Source organism: Felis catus, chromosome A1 (assembly GCF_018350175.1).
Source record: "Felis catus isolate Fca126 chromosome A1, F.catus_Fca126_mat1.0, whole genome shotgun sequence".
In the NCBI taxonomy this organism is placed as follows: domain Eukaryota; kingdom Metazoa; phylum Chordata; class Mammalia; order Carnivora; family Felidae; genus Felis; species Felis catus.
This window is the reverse complement of record NC_058368.1, coordinates 148,000,898-148,028,862: the sequence shown is the minus strand read 5'-3', so window position 1 is coordinate 148,028,862 and position 27,965 is coordinate 148,000,898. Positions and strand designations below refer to the sequence as shown.

At 34.0% G+C, this 27,965-nt stretch overlaps 1 long non-coding RNA gene across 1 annotated transcript in view; it reads left to right on the top strand.

Moving 5' to 3' along the window:
• LOC109502801 overlaps positions 1–22,561 on the top strand; it is a 91,576-nt gene extending 69,015 nt beyond the window's left edge. Inside the window, exons 4-5 of the long non-coding RNA XR_002743775.2 lie at positions 20,341–20,402; positions 21,036–22,561. This is a non-coding gene — a long non-coding RNA (uncharacterized LOC109502801). The remainder of the gene's footprint in view (positions 1–20,340; positions 20,403–21,035) is intronic.
• Positions 22,562–27,965: the final 5,404 nt, after the last annotated feature.

Here is a 27,965-nt window from a genome sequence, read left to right as displayed (position 1 = left end):
GAATTCCTTCAGTTTTTGTTTGTTTGGGAAGACCTTTATCTCTCCTTCTATTCTAAATGACAGACTTGCTGGATAAAGGATTCTCGGCTGCATATTTTTTTTTCTGTTCATCACATTGAAGATCTCGTGCCAATCCTTTCTGGCCTGCCAAGTTTCAAAAGAGAGATCAGTCACGAGTCTTATAGGTCTCCCTTTATATGTGAGGGCATATTTATCCCTTGCTGCTTTCAGAATTTTCTCTTTATCCTTGTATTTTGCCAGTTTCACTATGATATGTCGTGCAGAAGATCGATTCAAGTTACGTCTGAAGGGAGTTCTCTGTGCCTCTTGGATTTCAATGCCTTTTTCCTTCCCCATTTCAGGGAAGTTCTCAGCTATTATTTCTTCAAGTACACCTTCAGCACCTTTCCCTCTCTCTTCTTCCTCTGGAGGAATTATGCATATATTATTTCTTTTTAGTGTATCACTTAGTTCTCCAATTTTCCCCTAATACTCCTGGATTTTTTTATCTCTCTTTTTCTCAGCTTCCTCTTTTTCCATAATTTTATCTTCTAGTTCACCTATTCTCTCCTCTGCCTCTTCAATCTGAGGCATGGTCGTTTCCATTTTATTTTGCATGTCGTTTAAAGCATTTTTTCAGCTCCTCCTGACTGTTCCTTAGTCCCTTGATCTCTGTAGCAAGAGATTCTCTGCTGTCCTGTATACTGTTTTCAAGCCCAGTCATTAATTTTATGACTATTATTCTAAATTCACTTTCTGTTATATTATTTAAATCCTTTTTGATCAGCTCATTAGCTGTTGTTATTTCCTGGAGATTCTTTTGAAGGGAATTCTTCCATTTGGTCATTTTGGATAGTCCCTGGAGTGGTGCAGTCCTGTAGGGTACTTCCCCTGTGCTGTGGTGTATAACTGGAGTTGGTGTGCGGGGCCACAGTCAGACCTGATGTCTGCCCCCAGCCCATCGCTGGGGCCACAGTCAGACTGGTGTGTGCCTTCTCTTCCCCTCTCCTAGGGGCGGGATTCACTGTGGGGTGGCATGGCCATCTGGGCTACTTGCACACTGCAAGGCTTGTGGTGCTGGGGATCTGGCGTATTAGCTGGGGTGGGTAGGCAAGGTGCACGGGGGCAGGAGGGGCAGGCTTAGCTCGCTTGTCCTTAGGTGATCCACTTCAGGAGGGGCCCTGTGGCAGCCAGAGGGAGTCAGACCCGCTGCTGGAGGGTTGGTTCCGCAGAAGCACAGTGTTGGGTATTTGAGAGGAGCAAGCAAGTTCCCTGGCAGGAACTGGTTCCCTTTGGGATTTTGGCTGGGGGATGGGCGGGGGAGATGGCGCTGGCGAGCGCCTTTGTTCCCCACCAAACTGAGCTCTGTCATCCTGGGGCTCAGCAACTCTCCCTCCCGTTGTCCTCCAGCCTTCCTGCTCTCTGGGCAGAGCTGTTAACTTATGACCTCCCAGATGCTAAGTCCCGCTTGCCATAGGAACACACTCCGTCTGGCCCCTCTGCTTTTGCAAGCCAGACTCAGGGGGGCTCTGCTTGGCCGGCAGGCTGCCCCTCCGTCCGGGTCCCTCCCGCCAGTCCATGCAGCGACACTGCCTCTCCGCCCTTCCTACCCTCTTCTGTGGGCCTCTCGTCTGCGCTTGGCTCTGGAGACTCCGTTCTGCTAATCCTCTGGCGGTTTTCTGGGTTATTTAGGCAGGTGTAGATGGAATCTAAGTGATCAGCAGGACGCGCGGTGAGCCCAGCGTCCTCCTATGCTGCCATCTTCCCCCCAATCTCCTGGAATACATTTTTATAGGAGGAATTTCTTCTGTAGATGAATGGAACAAATATGGACACAAAATTCATTGTTCAAATAGAGAATATGTCATGGAAATTGATTATTGTTTTCATAGAAATCCAGTATCATACATCACATTGAGTTTTCTTTATCCTTGTGAATTTTATATTTGCTGGTTGGAAGATTATCAATTTTAGCAATCCATTGTCTGCACCTTTTGAAATAATCTTATCATTTCCATGTGTACTAGAATCAGTTTAGAGTGTGTTCTCAATCCACACTTTATAGACTTTTAACAAAACTCTCTGCTCTATGAACAGATTTGCACTCTGGCAGTTATTTTTTACAATGAGACTTGCCCCCCGTCTCAGTTGATTTCTCCAGATGCCTAGTTGAAATCAGACCAATCCTAAACTCTTTTCTTGAATTTGGAATTGGGACAGAGCAATTTCACTCAGTCTCTGTAAATGCACTTAAACTGGTAAGTGTGACAAAACTTGGCTGAAATAACTTATTTGGCTGTGAGCATGCTAAGCCGATCTGTGTACCCAAGGAAAAGAATGAAGCACATATGTGGAGAAATACAGACCAAGGGGACCATGTAGCTCAGAATTAAAAGAGGGCAGTCTCATTTTCTCATTTAAGAGCTCCTCATTCCTGTCACTAGTGAGATACAACTGCCTTCTGCTATTGGATTTCCTGTGGATAAGATACTGACAATACATTTTCTCCTCTTCATCCACTCTTTCTTTAAGCTAATTAGAATAAATTTCTAATGTTTTCATTCAAAAGAGCTTTGAATACACCCTCATAGCTCAGCAAGGAGTGGTCAGTTTATTAATCAGTGTCATTGTCAGAGAGAACAGAGTACTTATAATAACAAGGTCAGGGGTTACTTAGAAATACGGAATATTAGAGGTGAAATGGACTCAGATCATCTAATGAAGTTATCATTTTTCATTTCCTCACACACAAGCAAGAAAGTAAACCACAGAGGTACTAATTCATTTTTTTCTTTCTTTGTGCAATTATTTTTTTCTTTTACCTTGGCTATAGATTAGTATATAATAATTTTCATACAATAAGATAAAATATTTACCTTCTTTGAGTACTAATACAAATTATCTCTTTCATCTTGGCTACATAGTTAATTTACAATTTTTTATTTATGTTATTTACCTTTTTTGAATAACCACAGTCTTGTTTATAAAAAGTATTAATACCATTTCACAAATTGAGGGTAGGGCTGTGGTGAAGACAGTGAGTATTGCTTATCAAGGGGTAATGTATAATATGATTACATAGATATGACCAATGGAGTGATGGCTGGCAAGTAGAAATAAGAATTATTGAATCATTGCAGCAATCCAAGAAAGGAAGGCAAAAGATAATAAGAGCTCAGTCTGAATGCAAGCTAGGTCAAAATTGACTGAAATAAATGTGAATATACCACATGTACAAGGAAGGTAATAAATACCAGTCTAGAAAAATCTGTAGAGGTTTGAATATATATGTACATATAAATATATTCAAGGGCACCTGGGTGGCTCAGTCGGTTAAGCATCTGACTTCAGCTCAGGTCATGATCTCGCAGTCTGTGAGTTTGAGACCTGCATCGGGCTCTGTGCTGACAGCTCAGAGCCTGGAGCCTGCTTCAGATTCTGTGTCTCCCTCTCTCTCTGCCCCTCCCTTGCTCATGCTCTCTGTTTCTCTGTCTCAAAAATAAACAAAAACATTAAAAAATAAATATACTCATATATTTCTATAAAATTCTATATAAAATATATCTTATGTATGTAATTTGATTTCCCCATATGCTACCTTGAATCTCTGAATTCTGGCACCCTTTGATTCAACAGAGTTCATGTAAGAGTTGCTGTTTTTCTTAAATGAGAATAAAGAAACACAATGAATGTTAACACCACATGAAATAAAAAGGAAAACAAAATTTGAAAGAAGGAAAGTAAAAAAATTCGTAGAATATTTCTTTTTTTGTCTTCCATAAGGGAAAAGAAGGAGAGATAAAAGAGAACAAAATGACCTACACCTGATATTTCTCACATGCCATTTCAAATCTTTAGTTTGTTACCCCATATCCCAGACAGTTCTCTGTTCACTATGACTGGATTCACACAGGTGCAATCTGATATTCACAGTTCTTGTTGACTGCCTTTGATCCTTTTTGAGATCTTAGTATGGGGTGTCTGAGGAACCATTTCTTCCTCAAGCATGAGCAGTCCAGTTAGAGAATTAATGCTACCTGTGAAAAGACTACTTTTTACAATTTTTTTAATGTTTATTTATATTTGAGAGAGGGAGAAAGAGATAGTATGTGAGTGGGGGAGGGGCAAAGAGAGATGGAGACAGAATCTGAAGAAGGCTCCAGGCTCTGAGCTTTTAGCACAGAGCCTGATGGTGGAGCTTGAACTCATGAGCCATGAGATCATGACCTGAACTCCAAAGTCCAAAGCTTAGCTGGCTGAGCCTCCCATGTCCCCTGAAAAGACTACTGTTGACAAAAGTGGGATTGGAATAAAAGGGTGAACATTTCTTTTGTTCCCCTGGTAGATAGTTCTGATAGCCATTGCATAAGACTGTTAAACAAGATCCCAGGGGATTGAGCCCCAGTAATAGATAGCAATGGCCAATTTAATAATGTACTCCTTTATTGGCTTTCCTTCCTTCTCTGTATTATTGCCTTTATGCCTCACTTGAACATATGGGATAACTTCCAAATAAAGTATTTTCAATATGTGGCAATTTCAGGCTCAACTTTCAGGGAAACCCAGAGTGAGAAAGTCAGTACCTAGGAGTAGGCCTAGAAAGCACATAGTCACAGTGGAATTGTGGGACTGGGTCATTTGTCTACTAGATGAAAATCCTGACCCCATTGCTACCTATAATAAAGACAATCTTTAGTAAATAGTACCATCACAATTACAAAGAATCTCATCTGGTGGTTTGAGGTAATATATAGATAGAAAATGAAGTGTAGGTTATGAGGTTGTTATAGCACTTGAGCAATGTGAAGAAATACTAATAATAGTAAGAATTGTTTAATTAGAATACTTTTGTTAATTGCATAATAAGTTTTGGAAAAGAAAATGGTAAGTTCTGATCAACCAATTATCAACTCAAGGCATGGTGTAAAACCCACAGGGTCTCCATGGAGGCATTTAAGGAGACCAGCAGGGAAAATCAGGGCCAGAGTCTAATTGTCAAGGCAGGAAGACATGAAAAGTGCTGGAATTACAGCTTTGGCATGTAACTTATATTAGACTTAGGATTGTGATATTTAAAAAATGGAACACTAAGGACTGGGATGAGGCAAAGAGCTTTGTGGATGTCTACATTTTCACCACCTACCACTAAGAAAGACAGCATATTGTGTGATGTTTAAAGCTGGGAGGCAGCATATCCCACACTTAGAATACTACTCTGATCCATTAGAGGATTCTGTAGGCTGCAAGTATTGATTTGAACTAAGATTATAAGAGGATTTGGAATAATTCCGGGTTTATGGTACAAACTTCTGGACATCTCAGCCATACGATCCAGCACATCTGATGAGACTAAAGTAAAAGTGGCAAATAAGAATGTGGTATGGGGTCTCTGATAACGCAGGAGGAAATTCTCAGCCCAGTTTCCTAAGGTTTTGGAGTAGGGCCATCATGCTGCCAAATATTATTTTTCTGTATGGAAAAATATAACATGTTGCTTAGTGCCTCAACAAAGAATACATAACTGTTTATCATGAACTTGTATTATGAAATCTGTTGAGTCATAAGTTCATAAGGAGCAATAGCTAACCATTCCACAGTAGAAATTCATATTAAGGTACAGGAAAGAACAGAATCAGAAGGCACATGTAAATTACATGAAATTATAAGACTTTCATGACATCTTCTTCTGTGGGACCTCTGTTTCTCATGAATATCAGATCTACTTGTAATGTAAGGTATCTTTCCTAATAGCACCATAAAATTCCCTAAATACCATCTCAGACACATTTACTTTGCTCTAAAAATTTCACTTCTGAGTTCTAGATTAAGGAAAAAAATTCAAATGTGAAAAATTGTCTCAAAGTTATTTGAAATCCTGGAACGTTTAAACATTCACACATATGTGATACGATGATAGATAAGTAATTTAAAACTTCATGATTAAAATGTATTTAAGAATATTTGTAATCAAAGAATTACAAGATTAAAACTGAGTTAAAAATAAGCTCTGCTAAGAAAACTTGGGAACTGCTGAAATATTAATTGTACTTGTGTGAGGGTGATATGACTGAGTTGTGTTTTCCATATTTCTGTTTTTTGTTGCTTTCCAAACTGTGTAGATATCATATTTAGGATAAAAAATAACTACTCAAAAATGCAGTTAATAAATTTGTCCCTGGAAAAGGAGAAATAGGCATAATCAAGACAAACTTTTTTATTCTTTTTGTTTTGGGTTTTGTAATTTGCTTGTTTTTTCTTAAATATTTAGAATATGATGACTATTATATTGCTAAGTATTTCATGTAGAAAAGATTTAAGGAAACAGAGATGAAAAGACCTACCAAAGGAACTTGGTAAAGGAGACTCTAGCGTGGAGATAAATAATCTATTTCATTAAGCTAAAAATGAAAATATTTTCCAGATGAACATCCAAGCACAATAGTTATATAACCTGGGGTTAATAGTAGTGTTGACTTTATCGTTAGTTGAGGGAATTATTAATAACTAAGGTTGTTCTGAGAGTAGGTATAAAGAGAGGTTTCTTGACCTCATGAGAGAATGTGAAGAACAGCATTTAGACTTCTGCCACAGTTCATGCAGACAAGTTTGTAAACTGCTAAAGAGGAGGAAAAAGAAGGCTGTGGAGTATTTTATGAAGACTTTAAAGAAGTAAGCAAACATCTTAACTAAAAATTACTAGTTGTTCAAGGCCTACCTGACTGTTAGTGGAAACAGATCTGTGATATTAATTAAGCTGTAGTCCATGAGATGCCAGCCTTTCTTTTCTGGTCTAAATATGAAAAGTTGTTTAATTTACTCCTTTGAGAATCTGTTTTTTTAAAGAATTCTGCTGAGTTGCCATCTGAGTTTAGAAGAGAAGCCCTGAACTGCCTGAATTCCAATTGATTTGGTTTGTTTGATAATCCTGAAAGGCAAAAGCAGTAGGTCATCAGTAATTGAAGATGTGAAAGAAATTATAACATTAATATGAGCGCAAAACAAGAGATTTAAGAAATAAGAAGCAAGTTCATACGTCAAGAGAATCAAGAACTAGAGCACCATCAAAGATAGAAAGACCAGGATTTGGGGCACCATAAATGACTTAAGGAGATAATACAGCAAATTGGTTAAGAGTACAGGCTCTTGTGTGAAATGCCCTGGGTTCAACTCTAACACGTCCTATGGGTACACAGGAAAGCTTCTTAACTCTTTTGAGTCTTGGTCTTCTAATTTACAAAATGATGGTTAAGAATAGTACTTAGCTCAAGAAGCCATTTTAAAGATTAAAAAAAAAAACTGTGCCAATACCTGACATAGTTAATAGTCAATAAAGAATAGCTGCTTTTAAAGATTTGTTTGGACAGTACATCCAACTTTGATAAATCCTGCTACCTGAAAACCTCAGACCTGACTATGAATTACTCTTGATGGATAGAGGTACAAGGTTAAAGACTATTACTTTCCCTCTTAGGTTAGAATCTCAGAAAGTTTGGACACTGATCCCCCAAAACCAAAGTTTAACCTGTATTCAAACATCTTTTGTATATACTTATAATGAACTAAGCTGTGTTTTAGGAAACATTTCTACAAAAAAAAAAAAAAAAAAGCTAATCTGATTGTTTAAATAAAAGAATGTAGTTAAACAAAGGTGAATTTTCAATTATTTTGTTAAATTTCAGTTTCAATAATAAGGTCATAGGAAAGGAGAGTGGGTAGTCAGTATTAATGTTTGGTAAATTATTGGGTAGGTGAATGAATGAATGAATGAATGAATGGTTAAATGAATTGAATGGATAGGGAAAAAGCAATGCAATGTAAATGCATCCTAACATGTTAGAATAAGAGAAGAGTGGTGATTAATCTCTTGTTACAAATATATGATTTATGAGCATTTATTAAAAAAGAAAGTACTAACCATAGATACAGCTTGTAATACTTATGAATTAGTCTCAGAAAATTCAAGTTCTAAGTGGAGCAAAGATAAAGCAAATGTACATTGAGTCTTTGCTACTACAGGAGGTTTGCAGAACCTCAAAGGCTTCCTCCCCTCAAAGCAACAAAAGGTTTCCTCCCATAACCCAACATGCCTAACCTGGTGATAAGGTCATGAGCCTCATCTACTGAGCCTCAAAATCTGGAGGAGAAAATCCTTAACAGTGATGTTTTCATTGTCCTTTTGAGTCAATGGCTGCTATAATATACTATGTGAAATGTCACATTGTTGATACCATCTATTTATTTTGTCATCTCTCAAATATTAGTTGACTTATGGTCACACTGGATTAACCCAGATGAGAAGAAAGGGTGTTTTCCTCCCTTTTCTTTAAAGCATAGTATATTGTTTGTAATTGAATGGATAACTTTACAGCAGTTTTGAGCTAGAAGTTCACATATGGAACTTCTTGCAGCCCCTTTTCAAGGCACCTCTCCATTTTCTACTCTAATTTTCCTGTTGGGGAAGGAAAAGTGTGATGTTTCCTTTTTCTATTAGATTTACATGCTTCCTCTGAAATAAAACTTTAAAAAGATGTTATACTCAGTGTATGTTCTAACCACTGGCTGGGACAAATTTTATAAGTACCCAACTAATTTGTGCTTTACCAATTTAAAAGCTTAGGCAGTCTCTTCTGGGTCAAATTGATTTTCCTTGTCCTTTTGTTACTAGCACAGCCTTGGATCCTAGATGAGCTCTTCTCAGATCCTTTGGTCCCTTGCAAAGCCAGACTTTTCTCCTAGATTTATCTGACTCAGCATTAGGGTGAACTCAGACTGGGACTTTTGTTCTTGGCAAAAATGAGGAATAGGGACTAGATATCTCCTTTGATATAAGACAACAAGAAACTTAAAAAAATGAAAATGCAAAACAGAAACAAAAACAAACCAAAAAACAAAAAACAGACAAGGAACTTGAAAAAATATTGAAGTGGACACCATACAATAAATCTAAATGCGGGGTGCCTGCGTGACTCAGTCGGTTAAGTGTCCAACTTTGGCTTGAGTCATGATCTAATGGTTTATGGGTTTGAGTCCCACATCTTGGGCTCTGTGCTGACAGCTCAGGGCCTGGAGCCTGCAAAGGATGCTGTGTCTCCCTCTCTCTCTGCCCCTCTCCCACTCATGCTCTGTCTCTCTCTGTCTGAAAAATAAATGAAAAAAATCATTTAAAGATTAATAAATAAAGGTAAATGGTCTGTAAGAATTAGGGAACAAAATACATAAACCCTACTATTGTCACAGCTTCCTACCAGAAGAGAGTTTCCAGGATGTAATAAGTATTGGGAAACCTGAAAGAGCCTGGCAGATACTTTGAGTTGAACAGACAGAGCTGAGGATCTGGGGAGACTAAAACTAGAGTTCTTAAGGTAGAGTATCAGGAAGGAGAGAGCTGCATGGAAAGTATTTCCAGAGATCTGCAGAGAGGCTGCTGAGTATTCTTATAGGTATACCAGTACATCTATTTAAGGAAAACTACTTGAGGCTAGAGAAGGAACTACCTGGAAGGATTACAAGTGACAGCAAAGGTATTTTACACCAGGCTTGAAATAAATTATCATCATACAAGCGAAAGTAGAAAATTCTGGAATTCACTAGACATGCAGCATAAGGTTTTAACTTAGTAGTGAGACAAAATTATCCCTAGATTGAATGTTATTCTGGCCCTGTCTAACAGAGCTTGAAAGAACCAAATAATCCAACTGTTTAAAAGTAACTTAAATACTTCCCAAACTAAGCTGAGGAGATATGCATAGTAATGAAAACTATCTAGCACATTAAAACGTATAATTTACAATGTTTGACATCAAATTAAAAAAAAAACATCAATTGCCATGGAGACAGGAAACAGCTTATAATGAAGAGACAATTAAAATTGATTCAAATAACACAAACGATAGAATTAGTTGACTAGGACATTAAAGCAGTTATAACTATTACACATGTGCAAACAGAGGAAATTATTATAAGCAGGGATATGGAAGATATTTAAAATATATATATCAAATTCTCAGGAAAGTGTAGTATCCGATATGATAAATGCCATAGATGACATTAACAGAAAATTTGACATTGCAGAAGAATGGAATAGTGAGAATGAAGATATGAAAATGAAAATTAGGAGTAGAAGTAGGAAGCAGATAAGGAAAGGGCTGTTTCTCAGAATTAAGAGAGGATATATTTTTTTTTAATTTTTTTTTTCAACGTTTATTTATTTTTGGGACAGAGAGAGACAGAGCATGAACGGGGGAAGGGCAGAGAGAGAGGGAGACACAGAATCAGAAACAGGCTCCAGGCTCTGAGCCATCAGCCCAGAGCCTGACGCGGGGCTCGAACTCACGGACCGCGAGATCGTGACCTGGCTGAAGTCGGACGCTTAACCGACTGCGCAACCCAGGCGCCCCAAGAGAGGATATATTTTAAGGGATGTTGGAATAACAGCTACTAAAACCTCAAATAATATGAAGGAAAAGAGGTGGATAGTGGCTATGGCTACAAAGAGATTGTCAAAGACCATGATGTAGCAGTGTTTTGATGAAGAAGTTGAGAATGGGATTGAGATTAATTTAGATTCTAGAGTGAACAGACACTGAGAAAGTACAAACATCAGTTGTAGAACTTGTTCAAAATTTTCTCATGGATATTAAATCTCTCTCTTCATCCCCCTCTCTTTCTTTATATATATAAATCTCAAAATAGATCGATAGCCTATTGGAGCACTGGATCTTGAATTGTGAGTGTTTCTATAGTATGTTTATATTCCTGATGACTACAGTCTAGGAGAGAGGGAGATATTGGTGATAGAAAGGGGAAAAGATAAGTGACTGTTATATCTAAGTCTAAAAAGTCAAAATGGAGTTAGATTCCAACTGTGAGTTATAGGTTTGACTTTTGATTGACTCAGGAACATTTATTCTGTTGTACCTAGGGAACAAAGAATACGGGTAGCAATGTAGGTAGTTTGTAAACACTCATGAATGTATATGAAACACTCGTGAATGTACATGAAATTTATATTAGGTGACAAAATAAGAAGCACAATACTGCATACTTTTAGTGTTATATACAATTAAGACCCCAAGAACTGTGAACAACACTTGAGATCTTTTTCATTGAAAGTGACATCTATTGATTTGCTCACATTTTATTTACATTTACCACGTCTGTTCCAGTATATATCAGGTTGGTACAAACATTGTTTTGTTGATTTTTATCAAGGTGCACAGTGATTACTTAGTATCTTTCTATAGATCTTAGTTTGTGGATCCTCCATTAAAAAAATAAATAAACACCTGTTTGAAAGTTTATGGCATATCTACATTGTACAGAGCACATGCCTTTACTATATCCAGAAAGGAAAACAAAGCCTTAATGTTTGCACTTTGGGGCACAATTTAACAGAGAGGGTGTAAAAAAAGAAAAAAAAGAATGGTACTGAAGCTAATTAATACTGTGAGTAAAATGTTGCCTTTGTTTTGTGGAGTATTCAGAGAATGTGTCCTTTGGCCTAGTTAACAGTTTTTAAAAGATAATGATTCTTTGTTATTGTAAAAAAATTAATAGTCATCAAATTTCTGAAAATCCTATATTTTTCCGGTACTTATTTAGTGTTTGTTACTTACCAAATATTTTTGTGTAAAGTGTGTTTTTTTTCGTTTCTCCAAATCTCCTTTGTATAAAAGAACTGGGTTTCTGTTAATAAGTTTAACAAACCTTTATTATTTTATATGCCTTTGAACTGTGTGACTAAGTATTTTAATTCTTGATACTTTCTTTTAATATGTAATTGATACAGTGATGATGAGTATTAATGTTCACACAGTCATATACTTACCATGTCTGAGAATATGTGGTTATAGTTTTATGGAAGAAATACTTCATCAGTGTTACCAGTTTATAATAGCTTAATGTGAAAACTAAAAAATATAAAGCAATAATGAAGAGCCAGGAAAAAACTGCAAAATGGAAGGATCATACTTGAGAATTGATACATAAGTTGTAGTGTATTTATATAAGGAATGCTATACTTCAAGATAAAAAAAATAAATAATGCTACAAACAAAAATATCAATGATTCTCACAAGCAAAATACTAAACAAACATTCAATAACAGAGAAGGGAGTATGTATCATTCCATGTGTGTCAAGTTTAAAAACAAGCAGAATTTTTTTAAGCTTTTATAACTGGTGATTGAAGAATAGAATTTATTTAGCCCAATTGTGATTTTATAAACACACACACACACACACACACACACACACACACACACAATCTCTTTTCACTTACATATGCATGTATACACATTCATGCACGTGTATATATACCTATTAGATTGATTTAAGAGATAACTTTGATATTTGGAGAATATTTTTATTTGATTCAGCAGTGTTTAATGATTAAGCTATGGTGTTGAAAATATAAATCTTTAAAATAATTTTCACTTAAAAAATTTTTATGTCTTCAGATATGAAGTCAGATAACTACATTGACCTTGATTTTCCAATTTCTTCAACCTCAGAAATATATTCAAAATAATAAAACATTATTATAGCCTGTTTTATGCAAATTTTAATGTTTACTACTTTATAACCAGAGAAGAAAGTTATCAGGATTTATATTCTTTTACTATAAAAGCTGTAAGAATTATGTACTGAGTGATCAGAAATAAATTTACAAGGAATTAAAAATAAGTAACAAATTTGTTTTATTGAAATACAGTTTTTTGGATTATTGATATTGTTTGATATGTAGCATATCTCCCACACATTGGGAGTGTGCTCATGTGTATATGGTGTGTGAGTGTGTGAGGATATGTGAAAGCACAATGAATAGAATCCAGTATGATGGTTAGTATAAATTTGTAGTTATTGTAAAGTTTGATATAAGTTTTTTATTAAAAACTAAAAGAATATGTAAACATTTAAAAATAATTTTAAAGTACCAAGAATACAACGTCCTATAACCATTTTGGAGTTGTCTGATGAAACAATATATTTATACAGAGAAAGAAAAGCTAATATTTTTGAGAGAACTTGATAGGTATAAATAAAATTTATTTCTTTTAAGGTAAATATTTTAGGGGCACCTGGGTGGCTCAGTCGGTTAAGCATCTGACTTTGGCTCAGGTCATGATCTCACAGCTTTTGAGTTCAAGCCCCGCATCAGGCTCTGTGTTGACAGCTCGGAGCTTGGAACCTGCTTCAGATTCTGTGTCTCCCTCTCTCTCTGCTTGTGCTCTGTCTCTCTCTCTCTGTCACTCAAAAATAAACATTAAAAATTTTTTGAAGGTAAACATTTTAATAGCATAACCTACATATAGAAAATCTTTATGTATTTTTCCCTGAATTTTCATAAAGGGAAAGCATTGCATAGTCAGTACTTAACTTAAGACAAAGAACAGAATAAGTAAAAACAGATTCTCAGAAATTTCCATCATGACCCCTCCTGTTCGCTGTTCATCTAAGAATAATCACTCACCTGGTTTCTAATAAGAGGGTCTTGCCTATTTGCAAGTTGATACACATGGATTCTTGTCTTTTGTGAGTAGCTTTGTTTGCTTCATATTTTGTTTGTGAGAGTCATCCAAGGTTTTATGTGTGGGGAAAATTGATTTAGTCTTATTGATGAGTAATACTTTTTTGATAGAATGTACCACAATTACTGTATGACAAATTGCCAATTCTATGATTGATAAATATGTTGATGTTGGGTAATTTGATTGTTCCCTTTTTTATCTATTAAAAGCATATACATTTCTTTTGGTGGGCATTAGTGTACATTTCCATTGGATATATAACTAGGAGTATAATGGCTAGGTTATGAGGCATCTATATATTTAGCAGTAACATAAACTAGCAAGATAGTTTTCCAAAGAGTTTGTTCCATTTTACATATGAAGAGTGTATGATTTCCAGATGCTCCATATCCTTACCAGAATTTGGTATTATCTTTTTCATATTATGCATTTCATGGATCAGTAGTAGTATAATATTTTGATTTTAATTAGAATTTCCCTTATGTCTAATAAAGTCAGATACCCTGTCCATGGCCCTCTGAGACATTTGGATAGCCACATTTGTGAAGTGCTACTCAAGATTTGCCTTCAAAAAAAATTCTCTGGCGAATTTGTGTGAGCTTATCGTTTGTCTTTTTTGTTTCTGGTTTGTTTTTTTTCCCTCCTCTCTTAAATATTTGGAAAACTACTTTTTGAAGCCAATTAATCCTGCTTTTGGGGATGTTAGTAACTGAATTTAGTTAAGATACATAAGAGTATTCAGATTTATTTGGCCTTGTATCAGTGCTCTCTATTTCATAACACTAGAAAAGAAAATACTTAGCCCCAGCACTGGTTATTGTTGCCATGTATTTAAATTAAAAAAAAAGACCATAGTCAAAATGTATTTATGTTTTCACTTGGCTCTTTATTTCTGCCTGGATTCTCATGGGTTTATTCATGAATATTTTTCCTTTATCTGTAGTTCTATTGACAACATATCTCTAGTTTTTATTTGATTTTTTAATTTTAATTTCATTCAGATTTTAAAAATATTTAATGTTTTAGAATTGTGGCTATTTGCTTCCAGTTTCTAAGCATGCCAGCATGCTTGACTTTAGTTTTTATCATTTCTGTTAAAAAGTCAGTTATCAGTCTTGATGTTCTTCCTTTGAAGGTAATATCCCTTTTGTTCTCTGCTTTTAGGATTTTTCTCTGTCTGTGCCTTCACATCTATCATCATTTTTGGAAATTTCTCAGACATGTTCTGTTTTTTCTTCTTTTGAAGTTCTTTATTTGATACAAAGGTGGTAATTTACATATAGCAAATTCCAAAAAAGTTATATGCACATTTGGGTCAATTTTGAGAAACTTTTTCAACTTTCTAAAGACATCTCAGTCAAAGTATAGAATGTTTTCATCAATTCAAGCAACTTCCTTACGTTCCTTTCCAGTTCAGTCCTCCATCCAAAGTGCAATCACTATTCTTACTGGGCTTATTTCTGCATCCATAGAATAATTTTGCTTGTGTGTGTGTATACTAGCAATATATAGAAATCTATCAGTATGTTAACTTTTTTCCTGGCTTTTTTCATTTAACATGTTGACATATTTACATTATTGTTACATTAGTAGTCCATTCCTTTTATTGAACTATGGTATTCAATTCTATGAATATAACACAATTTGATTTTTTATTCTTTTGCCTACTATTAGAGTTGTTTTCGATTATTGGCTAATATGAGTAATTTTCTACATAGCTTTTAGAGATATGATTTTATTTCTCTCAGATGAACCCCCATGAATATGACTTTTGGTTGTAAGAATAGTTGCATGTTTGACTACATACTAAGTGAAAGTAGCTATTCCATTTTCTCAAAGACAAAAATATAGTGAAGGAGGACAAATCAGCAGTTACTAGGGTTATGGATGGAGAGAGGATGTTGTTGTGACTAGCACAAAGTTTTGCGAGTGATACCATGAACCAATGTGTATCTTAATTGTGAAAGTGGTTAAATGAATGTATTCATGTATTAAAATTCATAAAATTGTACACCAAAATTGCCAATTTTAGAGTATGTTATTTTAATAAATAAAATAAAAAATGAAAATTTAAGATAGGAATATTAATGTTTATGTATTCTTACTTGAGTGAATATAACTCTGGAAAGCTAAAATGTAAATTTTTAAGGATGTAAAAAAGAAAAGGAAGGGCGGAAGGGACAGAGAAACCAAACTTCGCTATGAATATGTTGTTTTATGTTGTAACCTTCTGAACATTTTACATAAAACAAAGTACATAAAATCAAAATGGAAAAAAAATCCCAAAAGCAGAAAGAAAAAAATTTGAAGTTAACTATAGTAGTTTTTTATTGCCACCATAATAAATGACCATTAAATTAGTGGCTTAAAACAATTCAGATTTATTATCTTAACAGTTCTGTAGGTTAGAAGTCCAGTATGTGTGTCACTGGACTAAAACCAAGTTGCCCAAGGGGAGAATCTATTTTCTTGCTCATCCAGATTTATGGCAAAATTTAGTTTCTGCTGGTTGCGTGATTGAAGTCCTTGTTTTCTTGATGACTGTAAACTTAGGTTTGTTCATATATTCTACAGACTTCTGCATGCCCTGACTCATGTCCTCCTTCTTCTCTCTTCAAAGATAACAGTAGCAGATCAAGTCCTTGTCATGTGTCATTTCTCTCTCTTCTATCTCATCAATCTGACCCAACTAAAAATGTTCTACTGTTAAGGCACTGTATGGTCCATCTGAATGATCCAGAATATTGTCTTCTGCAGCATCTCTTTTGTCATGGAAGGTAACATGGTCGCAGACAAGTTTTTATAGAACAGAGCACAGACATCTTTGGAGTCCATTTTTCTATATGCCCATGAAATTTTAACTTAACCTTACACACACACACACACACACACACACAAAGTATTGCAAGTGATTTTATATTAGGATAATGCAATTATGTTAGTGTTGACGATACCCAAAATTGTCAACATAACAAAAAAACCCTGAATGTAAATGAAATAACTGAAATGTAAATTTGTTTTGGAAATGTCACGATGAGCCCATAATGTATTTTCTCTTACCAAAAAAAAAAAAATAAATAATGGACTAATAATTCTCATTTCTACTTAACAAACAGACCTAGAAACAATGACTAAAGCCTTTACGATGAGCACTTTTAGCATCAGGTGTAATTTATAACTAAAAGGAAACAGGGCTCTTTGAGGGGGGATGTTATTTATTCCAAAATTGGAACAAGAGTTTTATAGGGTGAGCCTGTAATACCTTGTCATGCAGAGAACCGTCGAGATTACAAAGACTACTAAGGTCATGTCAGCCTGACCTAAACATCAATAAAAGTAATAATTTCAGTGATTTGAAGTATATCAAATATGTCAGAATTCATTAATTGTTCCTCTTTGTAAGATGCTAGGGAAGATGGGAAATGGTGATATTTTCAGTCTTGTAGGCCTAGAGAAAAATAAAGTGGAATGCAGGTCTCCTAAGTTGGCAAGAACTTGAGAATTTAATGTTACTATTCTGAAAAGTAGCAAATAATAATGATACTCTTTTTTTAACCTCCAGTTCCTACTTGAACAACATCTCATGAAAATCAAATAATTGATGAAGGAAAGTTTAAGTTTCTCTAAAGAAGTGTTCCAAATAAAAGTGAAGGATAAATGATTCTGAACATCATATTTTGCCAACATCTAATAGAATAATGATTTTAGGCAATGCTTATCAAGTCCATCAGTATATAAAAAGGAAGATATGTAGATGTTATGTGCCACCTTGTGGAAATACATGACTGTACCAATGAGATGTTCTTGTTAAAATGAACCCTAAGCAATATCAAGATGCAGGTTGATTCCCAAATGGCCAATAAACAGATGATAAATTTCTTAATCTAAAGAGCCGTAGAAAAATTTTAAATAAACCTAAATGTGATAGTAGTAGAAACATTCAGTCCTGGGTCAAAGTAAAAAGGCTAATAATCTGATAATATGATTTTTAGGCAAGAATGAGAATTAATTGGGCTGCTCAATAAACTGTTGGTGGGAATAAAAATTGGTGTAACTACTTTGAAAAATGTTTGGAGATCACCACTAAAGCTGAAAACTCAAACACTCTATGACCTAGCACTTTCACTCCTAGGAATATAGCCAACATAAATATGGAAACGTTTGAAATAAAAGATATGTTTTAATTTTTTCAATGTTTATTTATTTTTGAGAGGGAGAGAAAGAGCATGAGCAATGGAGGGGCAGAGAGAAGGAAACACAGATCTCAAGCAGGCTCCAGGCTCTGAGCTGTCAGTACAGAGCCCAATGAAAATTCATGAACCAAGAGATCATGACCTGAGCTGAAGTCAGACACTTAACCGAATGAGTCACCCAGGCACCCCTGAAACAAAAGATATATTAATGTATTTTCTTAGTGGGAATATTTATAATAGTGAAGTCTTGGAAACAGCAAAAGGCCTATCAATATTAGACTAATAGATAAATGGATAAATTGTAATATGTGTTTTTCAGTGGAATACTATTTCAAAATGAGACTAAACAAGACCTGTGCACAACAAAATGTATAAATCACATGAACCTGGTTTGGGGTGAAATAAACAGATACAGAAAAGTATCTACTGTGTGATGCCATGAAGATAAATTTAAAATTAAAATACAGGGGGTGCACATCCATGGCATTAGAGGTCAGGAAGGTGGTTACCTTTGGAGATGAGAAGAGCTGTCACTAAGAGAGCTGTGAGGGGGCTTCTAGGGATGGGGAAATGTGTTTCTTGATCAAAATAGTGGTTTCATAGGTGTGTTCAATTTGCAAAAAAAAAAAAAAAAGTAAGCAACCTATGCTCTTCAGATGTGAATGCTTTTCTGAATTAATTTTATATTATAATAAAATTTAATTAAAACTTTTATTTTAAAACTCCTTCACATCAGCCCAAGTCTTGTGGAATTCTGAGAGGTTTCAAGACCCTTTGTCTGATTGTAAAAGCTTGGGGATAGGGCCAAATATAAAATAAGTAACAAGACACATACTTAAATTCAATGTTTATTCCTTATTTTGACTCTGATTCAAATAAGAATTGTTTTCATTAAAAGCTAAGAAAGTTTTAATTTTGTACAGTAATTGTACTATAGTATACATTAAGAAGTTTTCAGCTTTGTATGTATGATAATTATACTATGGTATACATTAATAAATGAGTTCTTATGTTTTAGAGGTTTATTTATATTGACATATTATGAATAAACTTATATAATGTATGGAATTTGCTTCAGAATAATCCAGTGTATATGTCCATGAGAGGAGGAGAAAGCTGTGTGGTTATAGGTAAAAGAAGTTTGGTCATGAGCTGATAATTGTTGAATCTGTGGGTTCATTATACTCATAATAGTACGTTTTAAAATGTAATTGAATATAACTGTAGTTTTCAGTTAAAAGCTTCTTTAATAACCTGTAAAATATTAAGGCATAATAGGAGAATATTACATAAAATTAATGGAAATAGCCTTATAAAGTCTGAATACAATATAAATAATTTCTTTGTTTAAAATAGACCACTTGAAGGTATTAATACGTTTTTTTCCCCAAATGTACCTGTATTTTCTTCCAGAAAATTGACACTTCCAAATAGCTTATTTTTTGATTATCTACCTTATTTCTAACTTCAAATATTCAAAAATATTGAAGATTTTGGACACTAACAATATACTGTCTCTTAAGGACAAATTAGTTACTCAAGCAGGCTTTTTAGTTTATGTTAACTCCTTTTACATGCATCTCCTCCTGGATATTCTCATATATTAACTGAGAGATATCAGCATTCTAAAGACTAAAACTTTTATGAGGTTTTTAATTTAATGTTACTGAAAGCTCAGTAGTCACTGGTCATGCATTGAAGTAAAATAGAAAGATATCAGTAACCTTTCAATGACAGCTTCATGGAAGGATATGAAGACAGCTGTAGGTTATTTTCTTGCATAAAAGAGCTTCCTCATTTAATATGAATTCATAAAGGATTAGCAGCAAAATTTCAATAAAACATTTAATGTCAAACTTTTTAGAGTAACACCAGTGTTTTATAACTTTTCATTGCATTTTGCCACTGAAGTTCTTGAAGCTTTATTCAGATTTTTGTAAAGTAACCTAAAATCCTTTATGTTAGATTAACACATTTATAATCATTCTATTGTTTAACAAGTGAAGCAAGGCTATAAAACTTGCTCCAAAAGGCAGAAGATTGTCAGAAGACAGTAATGTGACATTTAACAACCATATTTTCTAGTCATCAACTTCTTATTTGATAGAGTCCATAGCACAGTTTTAAATTTCCCATCAGTTCAAATACCACTTAAAAGTTGGACGGGGAAAAAAATACCTGCTGTTGCAAAGAAGTTTATTCTTTTTTCCTTGTGAATAATTCTCTGAAAGATATCAGGTGATAGTTGCACCATTTCATGTTAAAGTTGGCTAATATGAATTAACTGGTTGTCTAACCAGTTAACTTGAGATCCAGTGTACTTTCTTTTGCATTTTTTTCCTGAAAAACACCTTGGTTTTCTGTTAACTGAAGTTAAATACGGTGAACATGCATGTTGGTTACATGGATAGGTCCTCCTGCTAAAAAAGTAAAATTACCAGTTTTATTATAAACATTCAAGTACTAGTTTAAATACTATATTTCTCTGACAGTGAGACTCAAATATATACCTTTAAAACCATATAATTTCAGTTATCTCATGTTTAATAGTTTGAAAGAGACCAGAAAATTCAGTAGTATATCTCTGCTTATTAGTAATTTGTAACCCTGGTACCCTAGGATTGTTCTGCCTATCCTAAAAGGAAGAAAGGGGTTGAAGATCATGCAGACAGACTCTAAAAGTAAGTACTAGACCTGAAGTTTGTAGACATTGCTTCTGCTTACATTCCACATAAAAATATAGTCATATATAACTGCAGCAGAGGCTGAAAATTTTAGTCCAGCTGGGTAGCACTGTGGGCAGCTGTATATCTATTATTAAGATAAAGAGAACAAAACTTTTTTGTTGTTGAGAACTCCCCAAAAGTTACTAACTAAAAATAAAGGTTCAGTATATTTGAATAAGAGAAATGATGAAGTAGGAGAAAGCCAAAGAAACAGTTACCTGTTGTTGCCTGGTTTGCTGGGGATACCTGGGCCCTGAGGACTTGACCTGACCCATCTAAAAGAGTCGGCAGAAGTCCCTTGGTGCTCACAAGAATGAATTCAAGGACAGACTAGACATAGCGGATGAGTGGTACAAGCAGAAAGTTTATTTATGTGAATGTACATTCTTAGAAGAAGACCAGACAGACTTGAGGGAACAATTGCCTGAAATTCCTTGTTTCCAAGCTTTTATTGTATTTTGAATAATTAGGAGAGAAGTATTCATTGAGTAGGTGGGATCTTTTTTGGTAATGGCATGCCTTTTCCAGGAATTCAGGTACAACCCCTTTCCTTATTTGGATTAATCAGAACTGTCATGTTGATTTTAGAGGCAGAGATCCTCCAAAACTGCAATGTAAATGATATGATAATGGGGGACGGATCATTTGAGGATACACCTGACCTTAGTCACCTGTTTGCCCCAGAGATTTCCCAACCTCACCAGTTTGCCTCACTCTCCTTTGGTAAGTAATAGGTATATTTCGGTTCCATCACTGCTCATTACTATTTAACTGCCTACTCTAACACTATGAGAATACCTTTTTACATACCTAGGGCTTTTAGTTCAAGTCCCTGATACTAATAATGAATGGCATTGGTTAAATTACACTTTCCAAAAACAACTCCTAACTATAACTCCTAACTATATGTTAACTTTGTCCATAGTAAAATTATAAATCTCCCTTTATCAAAAGACAGAGTAAAAATAAGGCATAGATAACCAACATATATAACCAATACACATAATCAGAAAGGACTAGTGTTCTAGATCATTCAATATAGATCAATGGATTGATAGATGGACAAAATTTTAATAAGAAAAAAGATGTATGAATCAAACTGAAAATGAATCAAAAACTTGTATCATCTTGAAAGGAAATCTTTTACAATCATTAGTTAGCAAATGGTTTCTCATTACTGGAATCCACTTTGCCTGACACCAGTATGCTTCCTCTTTTCCCTCTATGATTTCCAACGGGCCAATAAACCAATGCAAAGGAGCCAACACTATAAAAAATTAAGTAAATGCAATATAAAACCAAAGTAGGTTGTAATTACATATCAACCAGATTGGCAAAGATTTAAAATTTTGACCACACCTAATGTTGACAAAGATATAAACCAATAAAATGCTTTCTACAATGCTGTTGGGAGTATATTTGAAAAACAGTTTGGGTTTATCTAGAAAAGTTTTGTATTATATATGACTTATATACTCTAGAGAAATCCTTTCACATTTACGTTGAATGATAAATACAAATGTTTATAATGGCATTACACTACATAGTCAAAAATAGGAAGCTTTGCAAAAGTTTTTAATATATCCTATTTCTATGAAAGACCTTAATAAACATATCAACTGTCCTTATAAATATAATTTTGGCTGGAACAGTACTAAAAATAAAAGAGCAATTGAGAGTTGAAAAAATTAATTTCCTGTATGAGTTAGATGATTTGAAATCACTAAAATATTATCAATTAAAAAGAAGCAAAGTGAGTGAAATATACCACTTCTGGATGCTAAATCTATTACATAGTCCTAGTGTAGTCTTGACTTATAGGTACCTACATAATATGAAAAAAAGTCCTAAGTTTTGGTGGACTACAAGTGTAATATATGCTAACGTACTATGATTTCCAGTAATACCTAAGTAATAAAACTTAAGACTCTTTTAGTACAAGCAAACATTCTCAAATCAAGGAAGATAACAGCCCTGGTTTTCTCTCCACTGGTTAGTCCATAGTTGGAATAGGCTTCATAGGCTAGAGAAGTAATCTGCTTTCTTAAGGTAGACTAAGTAACACAAATACATGAATTGACTAAAGTTATTAAAACTTACACGTTCTATATCAAGAAAGCAGATTTTTTTTTTTTTTTTTTTTTTTTGGTCAGTAAGAGAGATTGAACAATTAGAATATGCTACTGATAAAAGCACAGGTGGGTTTTTTTTCATTTTGTTTTGTTGCTTGTTTTTTTTTTTTTTTTTTTTTTTTTTTTTAACCCCTGGAAGAAATATTTCAGTGAATGTGAGATGATCAGCTCTGATGCAGGTTTCAGCACTGGGGAGAAGATTTGATTGACTTTTGTATGAATTATCTTTGCCTTTAAAATTTTATCATTTGATCTTCCAAGAAACAAAGTTTTATAAAAATTTTCTTTTTAGGTATAATGTCATCTTTTAAAAAAATGTATATGATTGTTGTGTTCAAAAGAAATGGTATTTTTAAAAAGAAAAAGAACTTTACTCTCATATATTAATTAGCATTATAGTTCCCATATTAGATAGATGAAAAATTGACGTTTTTAAGCTCTTAAATTCATTCCAAGTTTCTAGATAAAATCTTTACACATGTGTATTCATTTCTTCTCTATACTATGGACTTTTGGAAAACAATTTATTCTGCTTGCATTTAAGTGTAAAGTACAAAACTAGTCATCTAAATTTTGATTTTTAGATTTCACTTGCTATTTTGCCTGTGGGTAAGCCAATTGCTAAGGCTTTATCCCATGTGATTCAAATTGTATACTAGTGATAATTGTGCCTAAGTGCACTTAATTTAAGTGGAATCTTTAGATGCTTTCCTTCTATACCAAATATAATTGTGATTTAATGTTAATGAGTTGAAATTTAGGATCATGGCCTTAAGAATGTTGTTGTGGTCATTTCATTTCTACATTTTGAAGTACTAATTTTAATTTATGTGTAAGGGTTATTTTCCTAATGGAGATGTAGACTTTATGTCATTTGTAAATTGAAACAATTGTATGAAAGAAAATCGCACAAAGCATGATCACATAGACTTTTTCAACCCTCAACCCTTGTTTCCTATTTATTCTTAAAATTTATAATAATTTTTAATATAAAATAGCCCAGTGAGCACTTACAGTTGCAGGCATGCATGTATCTAAGAACTTGATATGTCTTGCCTCAGTTAAACCTTCTAAAAATCATGGGAAGAATAAATAGATTTTTCTGTTCTAGGACTTTATTGCACCAAGCTTTGTTTGGATTATAGATCCAGGTTGGCTTGTTTGTTTGTTTATTCTGGTAACAAAAACCAATGTGAAGTTTCAGGTTTCGAGTGGAGTTAGACAATGTTATAATGTTATAATACCATAAAAGCTTCTCAATTTACCACACATGGAGGGGTGGGTGTAGTAGGATAGAAATAATGTATTTACTATTGTTAAAATGCTTGTAGTTCTGCATGATGCATTCTTTGGGGCTACACTCCCTTGGAGGGCCACATGAATGAAGAAGAAACATTTAGGCTCATCATAGCTTTATAAATAGGGGAGTCTCCTGCTACTGTAGTGCCTCTAGTATGCTAGGCACAGGTAATGTAAACATGCTCTAAACAGGTTGCCCTTCATTATAGGACAGATTCATACCCTAAAAAGAAGGTGAATAAATTCTGGACTGCAGAGGTGAGTAGAGGGCAAGAAAGCATGAAAATGTAGAGATTTAAGGGCCTGAATAATGTCCAAGAATGCAACTGCAAGTGAATTAATTTACAGTTTGTCAAAATAAGAGTGAAAGGTCAGTTTACAATCCCAATTTTTCTGTAAAATAAAAAGTTGGATGTATTTTAAGAAAATGTTCTAACTTAAGGCAATTTCCTCTCAGAGTTGTTTTTAGTAAATCCTACTGCCTATTAACCAGAGATTTACAGGTGCTCTGTGAAGGGGAATTTGTACTGGCACACATTAACAGAAGGTGGAGAGTAAAGCATAGTCAAAGTCCTAACTTCTTGCCTTTATGGTATTGAAAGTCTTTTAAAGCCATTTTAAATTTGCTTCATTTAATTCTCCTGTTAATTTAAAAGAACATAAAACCTAGTAGTTTTATTGTCATACTTTATTTTGCCCTCTGGGGACCTCCATTTTAATGCATTTCATGGTAGTTTTAGGCAGGCAAACCTAGGTTCCTCACACTGCACCTCAATGATCCTACCAATCACTATGTCACTAACTAACATAGGGATACCTTGTCTTCCCTTATTTTATGTGTGCTCTCTCTTCTTTAGATGCACAATGAATACAAAATAAAGTTCTTTTCAAGATGAGATACAAAATGCAGTGTGTAAGAGTTCTTCCTTTTTTAGGCCTATTGTGAATTATCTATAGTGGGAAGGGCTGGATTTGGGGAGAGGACTGATGGAGGAAAGGATAAGTCATATGGTCCTTAATTGCTTCTCTGCATTCCAAGTGGGATGGAAGCTATATGAGACTTTCAGTTAATCTCCAAGGAGAATTTTTTTGCTAATAAATGGGTGGCTGCTGTGGAACCTGGCCATTTGTAAGCAGTATCCTGAGTGCTTCAAGTCATACTGTGAAGACCTGAAACTCTGGAACCCATTCTTTATGCTGGAATCCTGATTGCTGAGAATCAGTCTGGTACAATTGGTTACTTCCTTTTGTAACAATGATTCTTAAAAGTTAATTTTTGAAAGTGCCAATACTTCTTCTTAATCTAGGAAATTTATAGTCCTCCAATAGAAAATATGTATCAGAGGTTTCATAGTATTCACAGTTCTTATAAATTGTGTAATGAGACACTCAGGAAATTTATGGGTATTTTCTTATTGATTCCTCACAGTAAAGGTATTATTTTTCCATTTCACAGAATAAGAAAATAGCATGGGAATTTGGGGCTGTCAGAGATCTTCCTAAGTAATCCCTAGCAACATGTGATCTATCCTACAAATAAACCCAAGACTACACTATTATCTGCTCCAACAGTGATCTTACAGGGGAGGCTACCCCTGAGTTAAACTGGAACTACCTGTTTCCTCATGCAGTTTCTAATCTTCTGAAATTTTGTCTGCTATACTTTGCACAGACAGCATTTAAATCTGATGATAAAATATAATGAAATATTTTAGTGAAGTTTACCACAGATAAAAGTTTTGTAATTATGCTGATTGATTTCTGCACTTGGTCCATCCATACAGTTTACACATAGATAAATGGACTCATCTACAAATGTAATCAGGTCATAAGCTTATTTAAGGAAAAAACATAATTAATTACCAATGAATAACAGTAAATGCCTGATAACCCTGCATTTTTTCTTTTACATTGTTTGCGTTATTGAAATTTTTAAAATATTTCATCCTTATTAGCATATTTTGAATTGTTCATTTCTAGGTAACATGCTACAGATTTTTAAAGAAATGTACTTGTAGAAATTTGAAGTTATGGGTTACATTCATTGTTTAGAATATAATCAGTACTCAAAATGAATATAATATCCAGTAACAGTCTATGGTACGACTAAATATGGGCAATAAGTGAAAAATCTAAATCTGAAATATTACATGCAACATGACACACATCTTACAAAGTAAAAGAATCATTATTATATATACTCTTTAGGAGATAAATGGATATAAAAGAAGGTAGGGTAATAATGATCATTGAGTTCAGACTGTTGGTTACTTCAAGGGCAGAAAGAGGAGGGTACAAGATGGGGATAGATGACACAGATATTTTTGCAGTCTTAGATTCTGTTTTTGTTGGGTTTCTGTGTTCTTATGTTATAATACATATAAATTGATTATATACAAATTTTTACTTATATAAAATAAATAAAAAGAGCATTTTATACAGACCAATCACTAGTGTACCATGAGGCAATATTTATGATTAACCTATTTGTACCTGGCAGCTTAACTGAAAATAAGTACACAAATGTAGATATGATATTAATTTCTAACTCTGCCATTTGCTACCTAGGTGTTTGTTGCAAGTTACTTAATATTTCTGACCCTAATTTACTTCATCCATAAATATTTGTGTTGATTAATAGTACCTATGTCTCCAGGTGTGGATTAAATGATGCAGTTGCTCTACTTCCTGGTTAGAGTGTAGAGGTTATTTTATTGTCATTTTAAAGAATAAGATATATAGATATATAGATATAGATATAGATATAGATAGATATATAGATAATCTATAGATATATCTACATGCATATATATATGCATATATATGTATATATAATATATATATTCCATTATGTAATATATATATCTACATGCATATATACGTGTATAGGAATGTAGATATATATATTACATAATGGAATATTATTTGGCGATCAAGAAGAATGAAATCTTGCCATTTGCAACAACGTGGATGCAACTAGAGTATATTATGCTAAGCAAAATACGTCCGAGAAAGACAAATACATGATTTCAATCATGTGGAATTAAGAAACAAAACAGATGAACATAAGGGAAGCAAAAATAATATAAAAACAGAGAGGGAGACAAACCATAAGAGACTCTTAAATACAGAGAACAAACAGAGTTGCTGGCGGGTGCTGGGGAGGTGGGTGGGCTAAATGGGTGAGGGGCATTAAGGAGGAAATTTGCTGGGTATTATATGCAAGTGATGAATCACTAAATACTATTCCTGAAATCATTATTACACTATATGTTAACTAACTTGGACTTAAATTAAGATAATAATAATAATAATAATAATAATAATAATAATAATAATAATAATAATTAATAGAATTTATTTCACTCAATTCTGAGCTGAAATTACCTGAGATATATAAGGCTAACCTTTAAAGTATTAAAAATTCTCCCATATTTTTACCTACTATTTGTCTATTTATTACTTGTATAGTGTGTTCTCTGCATAAATAGATTATAAAGGGAGAATATAAAAGTAATGTATTACATAAAATAATAGATGAAAATCATAATTCAATAAAAGTCTGATTCTGTATGCTAAGAAGTTAATCACTTGCCATTCTTTGTTTTGGTAAATCTTAGTCCTTTAAAATATCTTTTATGCTACCCCTATAACTAATTAGCTCAATTACATTGATTTCAAGGTATGCCTAGTCTGCCTGGGAAGATTTCAATATTCTGGAAATATCCTTTTGATTAAATATTTTTGAAAGTCTCTAAGGGGAATTCATTGACCTTGGTATTTGAGTTTCCTTCAGTGTAGTCCCCGACCTTGAGGGTGGACTATGTAGCTTTGGAGAGAAAACCTATATGTCAAATATATAATATCTAAGTATGATATAATTTATTCCATACCTGGTTCAAGCTTTTTAAAAGTGTTTTATGGAGTATCACATTTAATATTTTTAAAGTCTATTAAATAGTTGCATTATTTTTATTCTTGTATCACAGATGATGTAATTGAAGCACAGAGAGTTTAAATAATTTGCCAAGGTCACAAAGGTTGACAGTAGCTAGGATTTGAATCTAGCTGCTGTCTCCAGTCCTTT